This window comes from Triturus cristatus, chromosome 8 (genome assembly GCF_964204655.1).
Source record: "Triturus cristatus chromosome 8, aTriCri1.1, whole genome shotgun sequence".
In the NCBI taxonomy this organism is placed as follows: Eukaryota; Metazoa; Chordata; class Amphibia; order Caudata; family Salamandridae; genus Triturus; species Triturus cristatus.
The window spans coordinates 174,613,046-174,631,024 of NC_140591.1; positions in this window are offsets into that span (position 1 = coordinate 174,613,046).

The window sequence follows — 17,979 nt, forward strand, 5'->3', positions numbered from 1 at the left end:
CTATAATTTTTTCCTTTTCCCATGTATGCATAAATATCCTCCTCTCCTTTGATCTCTCACCAATGGTGGTAAATGTTTGAAAACATATCTGCCTTCAAACCCCAGGCATTGAAGCAGCAAAAAACAATTTCACTCGGGTATATAACGTGATGCCCCTGTTGTTTCCAGATATGTCAAAAAGCATTGTACCAGTTAGGAGGATTACCAGGTACCTCATGAAAGGGTGGTGGTGGTGCTACAGACTGCACACTGTTTTATGTTGTAAGAGGTTGAACCGGAGAATAAGCAACTTGCTGGCACTAAACAACTTATCTCAAAATATGGCGCAAAGACAGACTCAAGTGGCCAAGTTTCCAATTTTCTCTTTAAATGAGCTGATGGTAATATCCAAAAATGCTGAAATAGTGGTTACTGTATGAGTTGTTGAGTAACTTTTCATGAACCAATGTAATCTGCAACCAAAAGAGTGCATCAGGAACACAAAGCAGAAAGAAAGAGAAAAAATAAATAAAACAATGTTTCCTTTTACATAAAGAATTGGTGTGCATGTCACCGCTCTGAAACACTATAAGAGAAATCAAGTAAAGGTGTGCGTTCCACTGTGCCGTGATTAGAACTCAACTGAGTGCACGCACCTGCATTCACAGCAATGGTCTGGGGTGTGCGTATCACTGCACGCTGAATAGTAATATGCCAACAATCACCAGGGTGTGCGCATTACCGTACTGAGCTTCAGCTGTGAACACGCACACATTGACAATTTCATCAGAGTGTGCATATCACCACTCGGTGTTAAAACACAGCTATATCCACTTTACACCTTCAGCTGACACACGTAGCGTGTTAATGAAACAACTCGGCTGAAAACCCAAAATAGGCGTCTTTGAGGAAAACGGATCTCCTAAAATGGGCGTTACGTCAGGTATGTCTGCCAGCTGACGTGAGGAAACAACAACTGGGCCGTATGTCCTGCATTCAAGCTGATGTGTGTTAAAAAAACAAAATGGCCGTGGCGTGAGCTACATATGACATCTGACGTGAAACTGAGTTGGACAGCACTAGGATGTTTCTTTCCCAAAATGGCCACTCTGGTCTATGTCGTCAAATAGTGCGTGAATGCCAGTTTGTGCCACTACTACCAATGTTTTGCACATGCGCACTGACCATATTTCTTCTGGTTGTGTGTGTTTTTTTCCCACTGTGCTAGCACAATGCTTTAACCTTCCCGACGTGCTTGTTCTGGTCATGTTGATAGTAAGCCAGCTGTTTTCCCTTAAGTTAAGTCGTTGACTTGGAAATTCCTTCCATCCCTGTAGGCAGAGGGACGTTGTGGAGAGGCTGGATGGCCTCATGGGTTCAGCAATCACCTCCCATCCTCTTTACCACAATATTTGTAGTAAATGACTACAAATATGCAATGGTAGATTTGTGGCTTTATCGTTATAGAGAGGGACTACACAACAGTCAGCACAAACTGTTACTGACAAACCAACTGTCACTTTAAACACTCTCACATATTAAATTCTAATGTGGAACTGCATGACACAACAAGAGGCTTCTAATATTCTACAGATGACTGGAACGTCAGCCTGATACTAACCACTATACTGACCCTTTAAAAGTAGGGCCATGGAGTGTTAACCAGGAGGAAGCATTCTTCTGGGAAATTTTGTGGGGGTGAGGTAAGTCAGGATTCAAGTTAGGTAATCGACTCACAGGGGCTGGAATCGTTGAAGGATGGGATTATTGAAGCTTAGATGGGTGGGAATAATACACAGCTAATTCCTGGTATTGAACCCATACTTACTGCTTGGGTTAGTGTCATTTCAAAGCCAAAGCCAATAGGGGTAGAGACCTATATAGACTTACTGGGACATTAGCTCTGTGCCTGGCCACAAATTCTGTGGTTCATTGGTTTTTCCTATACTCTCTTCAGCTCACACTTGTTTTGCATTCTGCACTATTTGTTGTCTCCCACTCTGTTCCCTCATTAGTCACCTCCTCACCTTGCAGTCTTGGTTGCTTTGTCTCATCATTTTTGTAGAGCCTTACATGTGTGTCCAGTAACATTCTGGGGCCTTCTCCAGATTCCTGGTTGGCTCAGAACCGTCATAGCATCATCCACTGCTGAACCAGTACGTCTTGCTTCATTTGTACCTGTATTTAACATCCATTTGGTATACATACTGACCTTCTGTCCTATTTCTTCTGGATGGTCAGATCTACCTAAGATCCATACCATCAAGGCAGACAGATGCCATTACTAGAAACAGACGAGGGGGCATATTTACAAGGTAATGGCTGAGCGAGGAGCTGCGGCAAAATTGAAACGCTGCTCTCTACCATTTCCAAAATGGAGGGATGCGCTGTATTTACATTAATACGGCGCATACCTGTGTTTTTCCTAGTGCTGGCGCTAAAAATAGCTGTCTAGAGCCAACATAAACACCCTTGCACAATGGTGCAAAGGTGCCTGCGTTGCAGAGTAATTGTTTATTTGCAGGAATATATCCCTTCCTGCACATAAACAATCAATAATGGTGGTTTGTTACTTCTATGTGTGCTGCATTGTGCAATGAACATAGAAGTAGCACAGTTTCATTATTTATTGATTGTTTATGTGCAGGAATGGACACCTTCCTGCACATAAACAATCATAAATGGCGTTTTGCTCTATGTGTGCTGCAAAATGCAGCCTACATAGAAAAGCAAAAACGAGGAGAAATAAAAGTATTTCTCCTGGTTGCGCTATTCTAATGCCTACTAGTGCATGGCATTAGTTCTTGGCGCTGCCTCAGATATACACATCCTTGTAAATCTGGGGTAGCGTTAAAAAGCAATGGGTGTTGTGGTGGAACACCCACAGCAACAGCCATTGCACATCCCTTTCACACAGAAGACTGTGTGAAAGGGACCATATTTACAAACCTGCGTTAAGCCACAAAAGGTTGTTTAACTCCACTTTGTAAATATGGAGCAGGACATTATGCCACAGGAACGTCAGTAAAAGTGATGTTCCTGTGGCACAATCCCCTTGTAAATATACCCCGAAGTCTCTGAGAGTGAACTCCATTCCTGGATATCTCCCTTACTCCTTTCTCCAGTTTCCCCTCTAGTCTCTACATCTGGTGGTATCTCTTAGTTCATCAGTACAAAGACTCAGGAAGGGCAGGGACTACCAGTAGGTCTACAATATCGAACCCCACATAATTATGTACTTAAGGCAGATAGGAACAAGTGTGGGAAATATTCACCTTATATGGTTATAAATGTATCCAGGCTATCCTAATTCACTGTGGAGGATTCATGGATTACAACAATCAGTCAAGTAAATTTGAAGGAGACCATTTCCCCAGGACCAAGGAGTGGGTTCCATCTAAAGCATTAATACCCATTCAGGCTGGTAATCCTGACCTAGAATAGATACAGTGGTGACTCACAATTACTCCTCACATCTCCGGCATCAACTGGAGCTGAAGAAATTAAATGAACCAGGCTGAGTCTTGGAAATCGGTACAAAAGGGGGTGGTGATGGACAGAGCATCAGAACCAATCAAACACTCACACCCAGTCAACAGATCCGGGTTTGATCCATCACCGTTCTTTAGCCCACTCTGCCACCCCAGTTCAGACATGGCCATATGCAAATCAGTCTGACCCTGTGCCTCATGGGAACAGTCCATCCCGAACTGCCAAACCATGCCTTCCCTGGACCGGAAACAAGCTTCCTAGGACCGGTTTCTGGCATTTCAGCCGTCTTCAGCCAGGCTTGCTTGAATCCAGTGATAAAGTGAGCAAGGGACAGCCAGGCTTGCTTGAGTCTTGGAAATCAGCCCACTGGTGGTTTGAGTCTAACTAGTGCTTCCCTTTTAACTCTATGTTTCCCAAGGGATCTCTGCATGTCTCCTTGAGAGCTTCCTATGCTGGAATTGCTACCTGACGTAAGACTCTTGACTCTCCAATCCTCTTAAAAGGATAGGCCCAGATCCCTGCACATAGGATTGCATTGGTCCAGAAGTTTCGCACATTCCTCCAAGCTAGGCTTCTCCAACGAGTAGCTGGTGAGCTACTGATAGTTTTCCAGCTACCTGTAAATATCTATCTCATCTGTAGCCCGGCCTACTAAATTAGAGGTTTTGCTTAGTTGAATTAATATGTTTATATCAAAATGAAAAGCATGTATTTAAAACAGAATTGTGTGTATTTTTACACCTCATCATTTGATGTTTGTAGAAAAATGGTTGCATTTCCAATTGGAATGGTTAAATTGCAAAGTCTATGGGGGAAGGAGGAGGGGGAGGAGGAGGAGGAGGCTGGGTTGGTCAACACCCCTACCCTAAGATGGAGACATGGTGTCTCCCAAATTGGGAAGTGGGGACCTCACACAAACGGTTGGGTGTCATGCTTCATCATAGGGCTGGCTCCTCGTCAGACCGGCACTGCAATGTCTGACGGGCACCCTATGAGGGGCTCTTTGGCGGAGATCTTTTTTCCCAAGCTGTTTGGTGAGGTGCAGGTGTGGGGCCTCGTGGTGTAGGTGTGGGGAAAGTGTGTACTGAGGTGGTGTGTGGAAGGCTAAAATGAGGCACAGTGGTGCTCCAAAACAAATTTTTTCTCTGAGCCCACTGGTCTCAATTAAAAACATAGAGTGTCACCGCCAAAGTAATGGTCAGAGGTGGCTAAGTGTGAATGGTCAACATGTTTCTCGCCTTAGGTGTAAGAAATCACATGGCGATTCATCAGGATAGAGGATACTACACTACCTACACAGTGGTTGGTTACCCAGAGGTGAACCAAGCGTTCTAAAACCTAACAGTGAGGTACCTTTTCAATGTATTTAGGATGGACCAACCTATGCAAAATTAAACAGAAAAACACAAATCATAAGTAAAACATACATAATGAACAAAGCAGACTCCAAAATAAAACCATGCTAGCCTCACATGCATGGATAGTTAGTGTAACATAAAAAGTGTTTGACTAAGCTAACTGTTAGAAAAACCCCACTCCCACACCGGAAGGGTGGTAATGGGATTTTCCCAAACATACACTGTGGTAGCTTGGCTCGAGTGGTCAGGGGTCAGGCACCGTGTTAAGCATACGTCATACCCACACAATAACCATGCGTGCATCCGTTCCAAAAACGACACTACACCTTAAAAATTATGAAAATATCTCTGTGTTATTCTTCTTTTCTCTTAGTTGCTGATTGAATAAATAATAATACAATCACAGTACACAAGCTTCTCCTTAAAAAGTGCAGGTCAAATAAATAGTAACACTTTACAGGTGCAATAAATAGGATCAGGTCAAATAAATACTGTGAGGGAATAAATACTGTACAGGAATAAGTTAGCTCAGGACAATAAATACATTACAGGAATAACTTAGATAAATACAATAAATACAGTACCCTCAATAAATAATATCAGCCAACCATGACATTTGTAAAATCAGATCAAATTTAAAATACTATGGGCTGATTTGGCCCAGTCACAGCTTGTGGTTAGGTGGATGGCCTGTGGGTGTCTCACCTAGCTTGGGTAAGGCTGAGGCTAAAACTGAGGTAGATCAAGGGTAATCTAGGAATCTGGCTCTCCCAAACTACACCACCCCTCACACAGGTCACTGTATCAGTCTCAGTCCACCCCTGGCACTCCCAGGCTGGTTCTAACACCTCTTTATCCCTTAGGATGGTCTCTTAGAGCTCCACAGGGCCTTAGGCGCCCTCTATTCCACTTACTGCCCTTTTTATGAAGCTCCGACGCCGCTGGAGTCGTGTCGACGCCGTGAGGCGGTTCCGGTTCGATGTCGGCGGCCTCGGCACAATGTCTGTTCTTGACGACGTCGATAGGTGGCTCCAGTTCGATGTCGGCGGCCTCGGCTCTATGTCGATCTCCGATTCGATGACGTCGGGCAGTCTTGGCTCGATGTCGACTTCGGGCAGCTCCGGTTCGATGTCGGCGGCCTCGGCTCGATGTCGACCTCCGATTCGATGACGTCGGGCTGTCTTGGCTCGATGTCGACTTCCGCCGGCTCCGGAGTGCGACCTCCACTCCCGACCTCCGGCACGATTCTCTTCAGGTTCCGGCGACTCCGGAGTGCGACCTCCACTCCCGACCTCCGGCACGCTTCACCTCGGTCTCCGGCGACTCCGGAGGGCGGACTTCACTCCCCCGTCGACGCCGCTCACTCGACCTCGGGTGACTTCCTCCTCGACCTCTGGTACTCCTCACGACCTCCGTCGGCGCCCTCTCTCGACCTCTGGCGGCTCCGGGTACGACGTCTGCTTTCCAGTCAGCGCCGCTTCTCCACCTCGGGCTCCAGGTCTCAGGCTTCTCGACGTCGGACTCCAGGGAAACCAATAAACAGGTCAGATTCTTGCTTTTCTTTACTTCTAAGGCCTGTTCCTGCTGTCCAGGTCCTTAAGATGGTTTTTCTTGCTTTTTCCCACACAGGGCTCCAGGCTGGGCTCAGTCAGTAGGGACTAGTATCAAGGGTGGGTTTATGGACCCCACTCCAGGCACAAGTTTCCACCCCTGCTGCCTCACTCCTTCCTCCTTCAGGTTTCTGCTGCTCTCTCTTCACCAGTCAGGTGCCAACTGCCAGCTCCAACTGTCAACTCTGGCTTTAGCTTCCCAACATTCTAAACCGCCTCCAACTGTCACAGGGTTCCAGAATGTTGCAAAAGGTTCTAGTAGGTTCCAGTGGGTTCTGCTGATGTCACAGGTGGCCACCATTTTGTGCTCCAGGCCCTCAGACAGAAGTTCCAGGGGTAGATAAAATGGCTCCCTGAATCTGCATCAATACGAAAAAGTCTGGTGGTTCCCAAAAAGGAAAAATACTAACAGGGTTTGAGGCAAAAGTGGGACAAAATAAATAATGATGAGGAGGGACTACCCAAAGGGCTGACAGGTCTAACACTAACACAAAGCAAGATATTTGACAAACGTGACATAAAACAGGCACTGGCACTGAGGTGTGGGTGGTGGTAACCAACCACCGTTAAGTACTATCCAGGAACTCACCCGACTTGGGATCTGGTCCGGCTCCCTCGAAGAGCAGCCAGAGTAATGCACATTACAAAAAGTTAACTTGCTATTGGTTCAAAGTAAAACAAGGAGATGAAGCCAAGTATGCAGAAACAGTAGTCAAGAGGTCACGTAGAGCGAACGCCTGTGGGCATGGAGTCAGGCCCCACAGGGGGGCAATTGTACTTACAGTTCTCTCGGAAACCAGTGCCGGGAACCTACCCCTTGCTCTGCCTGGTCTGAAATGTGAGTGGTTTGGTCTGGAGCCAGATTAAGTATCCTGTGACAGGCAAGGCCCAATGCAGAAACCAGAAGCGGTCAGAGCGTGCATGCGTGAATGCACATTAGAGCGCACACCCACTCCTTTTTTAGACAGAGGCTGGGCAGAGGAAGAGGACGCAGAAGAGGAAACAAGCGGGTGCAGTTGCAGGCCCCACCCCAACAGCAGGTACAGACCCAGAGCCAGACGGGCAAACAAAACTGGCAGTGAACCTATCCCAGGGACCCCTGACTGACTCACTTTCCCCACACCTACAACACGAGGCCCCACACCCGCACCTCACCAAACGGCTTGGGAAAAAGATCTCTGCCAAAGATCCCCTCATAGGTGGCCCGTCAGACATTGTAGCGCCGGCCTGACGAGGAGCAAGTCTATGATAAAGCATGACACCCAACTGGGTGTGTGAGGTCCCCACTTCCCAATTTGGGAGACACCCTGTTTCCACCTTAGGGTAGGGGTGTTGACCAACCCAGCCTTCTCCTCCTCCTTCCCCCATAGAATCTGCATACTCCTTCTCCTATACGTATTCTTTGGGACACGTATGCTGGACCTTTAAGCGCCCCGATCCCTCTTTTGTTAAGAGTAAATTGCAAATTCAACTGGGGATTCAACCACTGAGTTGGGTAAAAATAAGCATATGTTATTTTAACCCCAAGATACCCTTCACAGTGAACTTGCACTTTACGAATACACGTTATGTTCTGATATATTTAAAGCTTATATTTGAGTGATAAATCATGCAGCATTGGGGAGACTTATTATGAGCTTGATTCCAGGTATATCGCAGCTATGGCTGTTATGTATTACCCACACAAAGGCATTCCAAATTGATAAAACCTTTGTTTACATTAGTGCTAGTATCCCTGCCTGATGCACCGAGGTGATCACTCCTCTTAATTTCGCATGGGGTGGCACCTAATGTAATCTTGACTGATTTTATTTATTTGAAAAGCTTTGTATAGCGCGCACATGACCCTAGATGGTATCAGAGTACTTTCCAGAGAATTGGGACACATGTAAGGGGAGACAGTTGTGGCAAAACAGCAAGAATAGACAAAATAAAAACAGGTAAATAACTCCATAATAGTGCAGGGGATCAGTATAGCAACAATACAATATATCATAAGTAGGCAGAAGAGCATGACAAGGTAGGCATAAGAACATGTATGTCAAATACAGCAAGAAGAGTCGTTGTGACAATAGATGAGGTGGAGCAGACCGTTGGGCTACGAGGACCCACCAGAGTTAGGCGTACACGACAATAGGCCGTGGCTAAACTTCTAATTCAGAAAAGTATTCAGCAGTAAAGCTTTCACTTCCTTTTTGAAGGACACTGTGGATGGATTCAGTCTTGTTAATGTAGATAGGGAGTTCTAGATTCTTGGGGCAATACCTGAGAAGGACCCATTCTAAGTTTTCATTTTTTTTTTTTTTGGTTTAAGCAAAAGGTGTGGTTATTATTAGAACAGTAGTAATATTAATAGCTCAGGATGATTATCACTAAACATACGTTGGTCTTAGTAGAAAAAAGGTTGGAGGCCCCTGCTCCAATCAATTCTCATTTGAACTAGTCTCAGTAGTTCTTCTGCAGACATTGAATCAGTCAACTGCTTTGGAAAGCATCCTTCCTGCTAGGTCCTGCCATTATACATTTTGTGGGCACACCTTCTCTCACCTTATGATTCAATCTCCCTTTCACCAGCAGGTATCCCAGCCTAATGCTGGTCGACTCCCTGGCATCCAAACAACCTCATACTTCTCTGACAGGACAGTGACGACTCCAATGGCGCAGGCATGCATATGGTATGTTATCCGGATAGCTTCCCTTTGTACAGCGTGTTACCGCTTTGTATTTTTGAAAATTTTGAAATATGCAATGTTCAACCCACAGGGGCAGCTTTGGCACCTAATTTTAATGCTGTATAGCCTCCTCATCGCCCATATAATGAGGTTTTCATTTTTTCCCATCTTTCTGAACTTTGCCAAATATTCAGTTTGAAAAATAAACACATAGCTGAGGAAACCTCCATTGAATATAGTATGCAACATCACAGCCCGCAAAACCACACATTTTTTGGGGTAACTCTTTGTCAACGAAAATGTTTGCAAGTCTTCAGTAAAAAAAAACAAAAAAAAAGTTTTTCCCAGATATTTCCAAACAATGGTAAAGTTTTCCGAAGTTGACAAACTTTTTAAAGTCAATAAACGCTAAGCTTTTTGTAGCACCTACATTTCATAGTTGAAATTTTAATGCTGCACAGTCCAGATCACACACTTATCCGATTAATACTTCAGTAAGGAGTACATACTGCATTTACAGCTAAAAATAGCCATACCACTCACTGTGAAAACATATATTACATTAGCGCTGGCTGTCTGCGTAGGAATTATGGACACAAAGCCCAGTCACTACAGGCTACTTTAAACTAGTTGTCAAAGCGCATAAACCGGCCCGAAAAAAGAAAATAAAGTCTGAATGCATGTTTTTATACCACAACTAATGCATTTGTTGGCAAGGTTCTCTGACAAGCGAGAAGCACTCTACAAACTAAAGTCAGAACATTCCCAGTCTGCCACACAGCTCCTTTTCTTCCCATAAAGTCACAAATAATTCTCCTGCACAGTTAAATGGAGGGGCTAATGATACATCACTTGCAAATCCCTGGGAGCTGCCTCGAGGAATAAATCTGGCACAGGCTATTGTTCACGCTGTAAATATTTAGGCGAGCTGTATATTTTTTAAGTAGCATCATATCTCTTATGGCATCCGTTTTGTAAAAGTGTTCTCAGCTAAATGTTTGTGACGGATACACAGTATGTTTCCCATCATCTAATCGTGCACATTTTCCCAGTTGATAGGAATTGAGACTTTATGCAGGTTTACAGAGAAGCTTGTGGTCACCATGTACTAAGTGTTTCTTCCTAAATGATCATGGTAGGTCGTGACTACTGCAATATAATTAAGGTTCCCAGTTTTCCATTTTTACTGATTTTTTTCAGATAAATACAGACAAAAAACAAAGTGTTTCCTGTCTGTATTTATTTTTTAATGCAGAAAAATACAGAAAACTGTGCTTACTGAGGGTGATTCTCTAGGCTGTCCTTCATGAATTCCAGGCCAACAGCTGAGCACAAAGACAGCATGCAGAGGTAAACAAGTGGATGAGATGTTCTTAAATACAGGCATAGCTTAACATATATTTGTATATAACACTAATATTTTCATGTGGGTGTAGGGCTTTGTTATTTTTGGCTTCCTAATTTGCTAAAAAGTGACAGACATCAAAGTATGAGTGCAAGTTTATCAGTTAAATAAATGTGGACATATACCATTTTACAATTCCATTTACTCTCAAAACACAAAATAAATCCGGAAAAAAAAGAATAACAGGGGTAAAAAATAAATTTGGATAAATACAGATGGAAATGTTAAACAAATAAATACCATAAAACCGGGAGCCCTAAATATAATCTACACGGGACTCCCCAAGAAAGTCATCACCAGGTTACAAAGGCTATAGAACCAGTCAGCAAGTCAATTTTTTTAAAATAAGTTCTCATGGGCCTTGGTCAACACACTGAAGCAGGCCCCTTTGTAGGACGTGGACCTAGTTAAAAGATTAATGCAAATGAAAAGAACCCACACAGTAGATCTAGCATCTGGTGCTGTCTGGTGGTATTAGCCATGTTAGCTGTCTCGTCAATAATAAGCAGGATAGTTTTCTTGTCAAATCTGTAAATAAATGTGGCAGCGTGAGTGTGGAGCCCTCAAAGAGCCGGGAATAATGACATCTCTGCCCTACTTTGGAAGGGCCAGCAGCCAGAAAGTTCTCAAACCTCCTCAAGCTCTTGCATATACAGTCTGCGCCTAGCATACTCCAATAAATTCTATTAGATGCATGGACCACATATATAAACTTCAACCCGCCCAAAAGACTATCAGGCCCATTAGTATAGCGGGCGGATCGCCACTGCCCATATGGCGGTGGCGATCCGCCCGCTACAAAACACCTCCCGCTTCAAAATTCCCCCGCCACATTACCATGGCGGGGGGACCCCAGCGGACGAAAAGACCATCCGGAAAAGCAGCCGCCACGGAAAGGCAGGCGGTCTTTGCCATTGGGGGCCCGTAGCGGGCCCCCAGGGATTCTGGGGGGTGCACATGGGGGTACCTATGGTACCCCCCTGCAGTTCCATGCACAACATGGCAGGCACCGAGCGGTGCCTGCCACGTTGTGCATGGAAGTGCATGACATGCCTTCTGGAATTGCGGCGGGCTGTGCTGAGAGCACCGCCCGCCGCAATGTTAGGAATGCAGGATGCGCCCTTCAGTGTGGCGGGCACATCCTAATGTCTGCAACGGGACCCCCGCACAGATGGCGGGCGGTCCCATTCCCCGACAGGATGGAGGGCGGACATAGTCCGCCCGCCATCCTAATGACCCTCTATGTTATTCCTTTTGCTGCAAAATGAGACTCCCTCTCTTTTCTGTATTAGAAAATATATGTAGCTACTATTATATGTACAATGCTACACTGCCCATGTGGCCAAGTCTGTGCTAGAGAAATATACTAATAAATACTACATTAATAAAGCCGATAGGGGTAAAGACGCAGAATAACTGCAGCAGTTGGCAGCACACTATCCACAGCTCGTTCCTTCGGTGTCTGCAAATCTGATTAAGCAACAACATTTCAGGAGGCTGAAACAGGAAGGCAGAGCCCAGGCCGTACAATCCCAGATTATGAAACAATTTAAATCCAATGGTGAGGTCTGTGGTTGCTTTGAAAGCGCAAGGTACTCCATAGCCTCTTGGTGCTGAAATAAGGACTGGTCTTTTTGAAGGAAATCAATAATTAAACAGAAAGGTCTTCAAAAATGTCTTGAATTTCAGGAGGCTCAGCTAAGCCCCAAGTGAGATAGGAAGGGCATTCCATTATTTTGCTATTGAGACAGAAAAGGCTTTGTCGCTGAATGTTACTGTTCTGGTCATTGGAAGTAAGATAAGTGACTTTGAATGTGATGTAAACGGATGTGGAAGTGTGCCAGACACATTCTTTTGCCAGAAATTCTGGGGTTTGTGATCACAGAGTTCTGTGAACTATGACTAAAGATTTAAAAATTATTCTTTGTGTTATAAGAAGTTGATGCAATACCGGGGTAATATAGCAACCTTGAGCAGCTCTATTTTGGACTAAATGCAGGAGAGGTAAAACCCTTTTTGGAGAAAGCTGGTAAACTGAATTCTCGTGATGGAGTCACATAGTCAGTTGTAAAAGGGCACTGAACCACCAGTTTTTCAAATTGTTCTACAGTGAAAGAGAGAAGAGATTTTACAATCTTAAGCTGATAGAAATATGTCTTGGCAACTTTCATTGCTTGTACATCTAGACAAAGGTTATTATCAATATTGATGAACAAATTCTGAAGGGAATTGGCAGGGGTGGGCCATGGTTCCATTTCAGTGGGCCAGTCTACATTCTTGGGTAAAAGGGAATTCTTTGGGGTCAGCAGTAATTTCGATTTCAAGGGGGTGGATTTTAAAAAGTTCATTGACATTCACCATTTAACAAACAACAAGCAATCATTGACACTGAGAGTTAAAGAATTCGAAGCGCTATTTTTCTTGCTTAGATTAGAGGTAAACTCTGCATTGTCAGCATGCATTTAGAAGGTTATACCCATTTTGTTGTGCTTCACTTCCAGGGGCTTCATATAAATGTTAAATAGCAATGGTGATAGAATTGACCCTTGGGGAACTCCCCATTTAGGATTAGCTGTACATTGGGTGCGATACACTTACTATTCTGTCCATAAGGAAAGAGGGAAACCATTTCAAGACAGTGTTTTTGATCCCTATATCTGAGAGTCTTTAAATCAAGATGGTTTGGCCTATTGTGTCGAGGTCCACTAACAAATATCATAAAACTCAGACTCTGGTGCAGTTCAATTTAACGTTTCATGCACTTATGCACCATGCTTACACGTTTTCAATAACAATGTTCATCCATGTGCATTGTATGAATCAATTCATTTTAGGGGCGGCATTTACAAGTAGTAGGAGCCAAATATATATATGTGTATTATAATCATTGTATTCTCTCCTGCTAAATGCATTCGTCGACTGTGATCTTTTCTCTCGTTGATGATACGAGTAGGGCTTAGGCCATAGTTTCTTTAATAAATCCATTGCACGTTTCATGTTTTCTGGTATCTGCAGGTACCTTATCGCGGAGTGCTCATTAGTAAGAATATAGTCATTATTTATTGTAGAGAACTGTGAGGTTTAGCTTGTCTAATTAAACTTCCTAATCAGGGAAAATGCTCTCCCCTCGTGCAGCTTCGTTGTTGCGCCTCTGCCCCCAGCACTTTCTGTCTTCCAGGTAAGGCGTTCGAGGCACTCCCCCACCCGCAGGCTCCTGCCTGCGCCTTATCCCTGGTGGTCCAGTGGGAGAGCCTGGCTCTTCTGCTAGTCTGCTCTGCTAGCTCTCTGTAGCTTTTGCCTGACTGTGTGTGTCTCGTTTTTGTGCCTTCTCCATTGCCTTTTTACATCTGTGCCTTTCTGTTCCTTTTTTCTCTTTTTTCTCTTTGTGCCTTTATTGTGCCTTGTTTTCTCTTCTTCCCCCTTGTTCCTTTATTGTGTCTTTTTTCCATTTCTTGCCTCCTTTCTCACTGCCTGGTTTTCCGCTTCGCTCACTTTCCCCACCGCTGCTGCCCCTGTGGCCCCTCCACCCTGTGTCTTCCCGCTCCTGCCTCCTAGCTGCTCTCCCTCCCCCTGACCTCTACTTAATGGCGGCTGACTGCGGCCCGTCCGCGACCCAACCAAGACCAGCGCCAGGCACCCTGGTTCTCCAACCCAGCGCCACTATGATCAGCAATCCTCCACGCACTCAACAGAAGAAACAACTGCCAGCTGTTGACACCGAACACAAGTCAAGGACAGTTCTCCTGCTGACACTGCCGCCGCGCCATAACACACCTCCGGGCCCTCACTGCTAACGCCAACCCACTGGAGGTCAGCACACCAAAATTCCTGAACTGCATCCTACTCAATGTGCGCTCCCTTCACAGACATGCAGTAGAAATCTGGGACCTCCTCAACACCCTCTCGCCGATTTCGCCTTCCTCAGAAAGACTTGGACCAACACCAGCTCCACACCTTACATTGCAACTGCCATCCCAGACGGGTACAAGATCTTGAGGAAGGACCGCCCATACCACTCTAGAAATGGACTCAACATCATACACAAAAACTCCCTCCAACTCACTACAGCCAGCACAAATGACTCATCGTCCCCAATGGAACACCTCTATTTCCAGATCAACCCCAGAATGACTCTACGCATTACCCTTGCCTACAGACTTCGTGCCACATTCACCACTACCATTGCAAACCTCATCATGCCCCACGCCCTCGCATCCACGGACTACGTACTTCTCAGAGACCTGAATTTCCACCTCGACAAACTTCAGCGACCCCAACTCCACCACCCTCCTGGACAACCGCACCAACATCGGACTGTGACAGCTCGTCACCACTCCCACCCACAAGGTAGGACACACCCTTGAGCCCATCTTCACAGGAGAAAACAACATTCGCTTCAGTCACACCACACAACCCCCCCTGGACCCACCACCACTGCGTCCACTTCTGCTTCTCGTAACCTACCGCAGACAAGTCTACACCATGCCCCACGCAGGAACTGGAGCAAGATCACCGAATAGCACCTCAACTCCACCCTCAACCGTGCTCCTCCACCCACCATGACCGACGCCAGCTCTGTAGCCAACGAGCTCCACAGATGGATTACCGACTGCGCAAACACACTCGCCCCCCTCCAGAACTCTGACAGACAACGCACCACAAAAGCCTCCTGGTTCACCACCGACCTCTGAGAATTAAAGCACATGTACCAATGACTTGAGAAAGCTTGGAAGAACAGCAAAACCTTGGAAGCACACACCGCCTAGAAGACCGCCATGAGAGGACACTACCAACTCATCAGAACCACAAAGAAGAACTTCATCCAGGACAGAATCCTCTCCAACTCCCGCAACTCTAAGGAACTCTTCAGCACCATACAAGAATTCACCAAACCACCCAGTGAATCCTCCGACATCCCTCCCTCTCAGGACCTCTGCAACGATCCCAACTCCTACTTCTATCACAAGATCAGGACTCTCTACGTCAACTTCGACGAACGTAATCAAAGGACCAGGACTACACCCACCACCAACAACGCCACCCAGCCTACAATCACCGCCTGGACCACTGTCACCACAGAAGACACCGCTAGGACCATGAGGAGCATACACTCAGGAGCCCCCACTGACCCCTGCCCACCGCACATCTTCCACAGAGCCACCTCCGCTATAGCACCTAAACTACAACGTACTATCAACTGCACCCTTGAAACAGGCACGTTCCCCTACGACAGGAAACGTGCAGAAGTCAAGCCCCTCCTCAAGAATCCCTCTGCAAACCCAATGGACCTCAAGAACTACAGACCCCTCTATCTCCTCCCCTACGCAGCCAAAGTCACAGAGAAGATCGTCAACAACCAGCTCACGAACTTCATCGAATCCAACTCGATCCTCAACACTTCCCAATACGGATCCTGCAGCAACCACAGCACTGAGCCCGCCCTCCTAGCCGCCATGGAAGACATCCGCACCCTCCTTGACCAAGGCCACATGGCTGCCCTCATCCTACTAGACCACTCAGCAGCCTTCGACACCGTCTCCCACGGCACACTAACCACCAGACTCAACGACACCGGCATACAGGGTACTGCCCTAAACTGGATCTGCTCCTTCCTCACTGGCCAACCTTAAACAATCAGGCTCCCGCCCTTCCTCTCCCAACCCACAAAGATCAGGGGCGGGGTACCCCAAGGATCCTCACTCAGCCCAATGCTCTTCAACATCTACATGGCCCCCCTTGCTACCATCGTCAGAAAACACAGACTCACCATATTACCCTACGCCGAGGACACCCAGCTCCTCCTCTCCCTCACCAAGGAACCCAACATCACCAGACCCAGTTTCCAAGAAGGAATGAAAGATGTTGTATCCTGGATGAGCAGCAGGTGCCTCAGAGAAGACTGAAGTCCTTGTCCTCAGATCTACCCCCTCTGCATGGGACAACACCTGGTGACCCACTGCCCTCTGCAACCCTCCCACACCCAAGGACCACACCTGCAACCTCAGTATCATACTCGACTCCTCCCTCACCATGAACTAACAGATCAATGGCGTATCTTCCATGTGCTTCAACACCCTCTGCATCCTCTGCAAGACCTTTAAATGGATCCCCCGAATCCAGAAAGACCCTCACCCATGCACACACTCATAACCAGCAGACTGGACTACGGGAATGCCCTCTATGCCAGAATCAATAGATATCTACTCCTCAAACTTCAGACCATCCAGAACACCGCAGCCAGACTCGCCCTCGGCATCCACAGACCAGATCCACATTACCCAGCACCTATGAGACCTCCACTGGCTCCCTGTCGAAAAGAGAGTGACCTTCAAGCTGCTCACACACTCCTACAAATCCCTCCACAACACCGGACCCATTTACCTCAACAAAAGAATCTCCTTCTACGCACCCAAGACAAACCTCCGCTCCACCAACCTTGCCCTGGCCAAAATACCATGTACCCACAGAGCCAGAACGGGAGGTAGAGCCTTCTCCTACATCATGGCCAAGATCTGGAACAAACTCCCCCCTCAGCATCAGATGAACCCCCACACTGCAAGCATTCAGGAAGGGCCTCAAGACCTGGCTGTTCGGATAAGACGGAGCTGCTCGAATGCCTCCTCCCCCCAGCGCCTTGAGACCCTCGCGGTGAGTGTTGCGCTTCACAAATCCCTGATTGATTGATTGATTGAAATTTGGGCCATGGATATGTAGCAAGTAGGGATGGGAAAGAGTCTCTTGTACAAGGCAGACTGACTGTTACTAACTTGAAGACCACACAGCTGTACTTTCCTTGTTAGACTGTGAGAGCCTGGGGTCTCTGCCTGCTCCCAGAGAACTTTACTTTCTTATTGGGCAGTCAAAAGTGAGTCGGTGGGAAGGAGCTTCCAGAACGTTCTACTGTGTACTCATTGTCTGTTTCTTAGAATAATAACGGTGTTGAGCTTCATGCTTGAATACAAGTTTTATCCACCAGAACCCTAATTTGCCTCTGCTGATGCTGTAGCCTTCCTCTTTTAACTTCCCCTTCTCATGTTCGAAGCTTTATTTAGAATAGGGAGGTTTCTTTATGGAACCTATCTACTTTATATTCTGTGTTTTAGACCTCATTATATTTTCCTTCTTCTTTATAATATATAAATTAAGGTTGTTTGTAACCTGACAAAAAATTGCCAATAAACCTTTATGGTTTAGGCACCATCCTCTCTGTCGTTATGGTGGAACCAAATTGGTTTCACTGTAATTGAAATGCACTGCTGAGTCTAGCTCCTTTCAATTGTTTTCAGTCGATTACCAAAGGCCCATACAACCCGTGAAGATCCATGTACAATGACCACACGAGGATCTTCAGGTACAGGCAAATCTGCCCCATCAACTCCAACCTTACCTCTCTGTCTACAGTTGTTAAATCATCAATTGCAGACAGAAGCACAAGTTCAGTACATCCTCCTGAAGAAAAACTT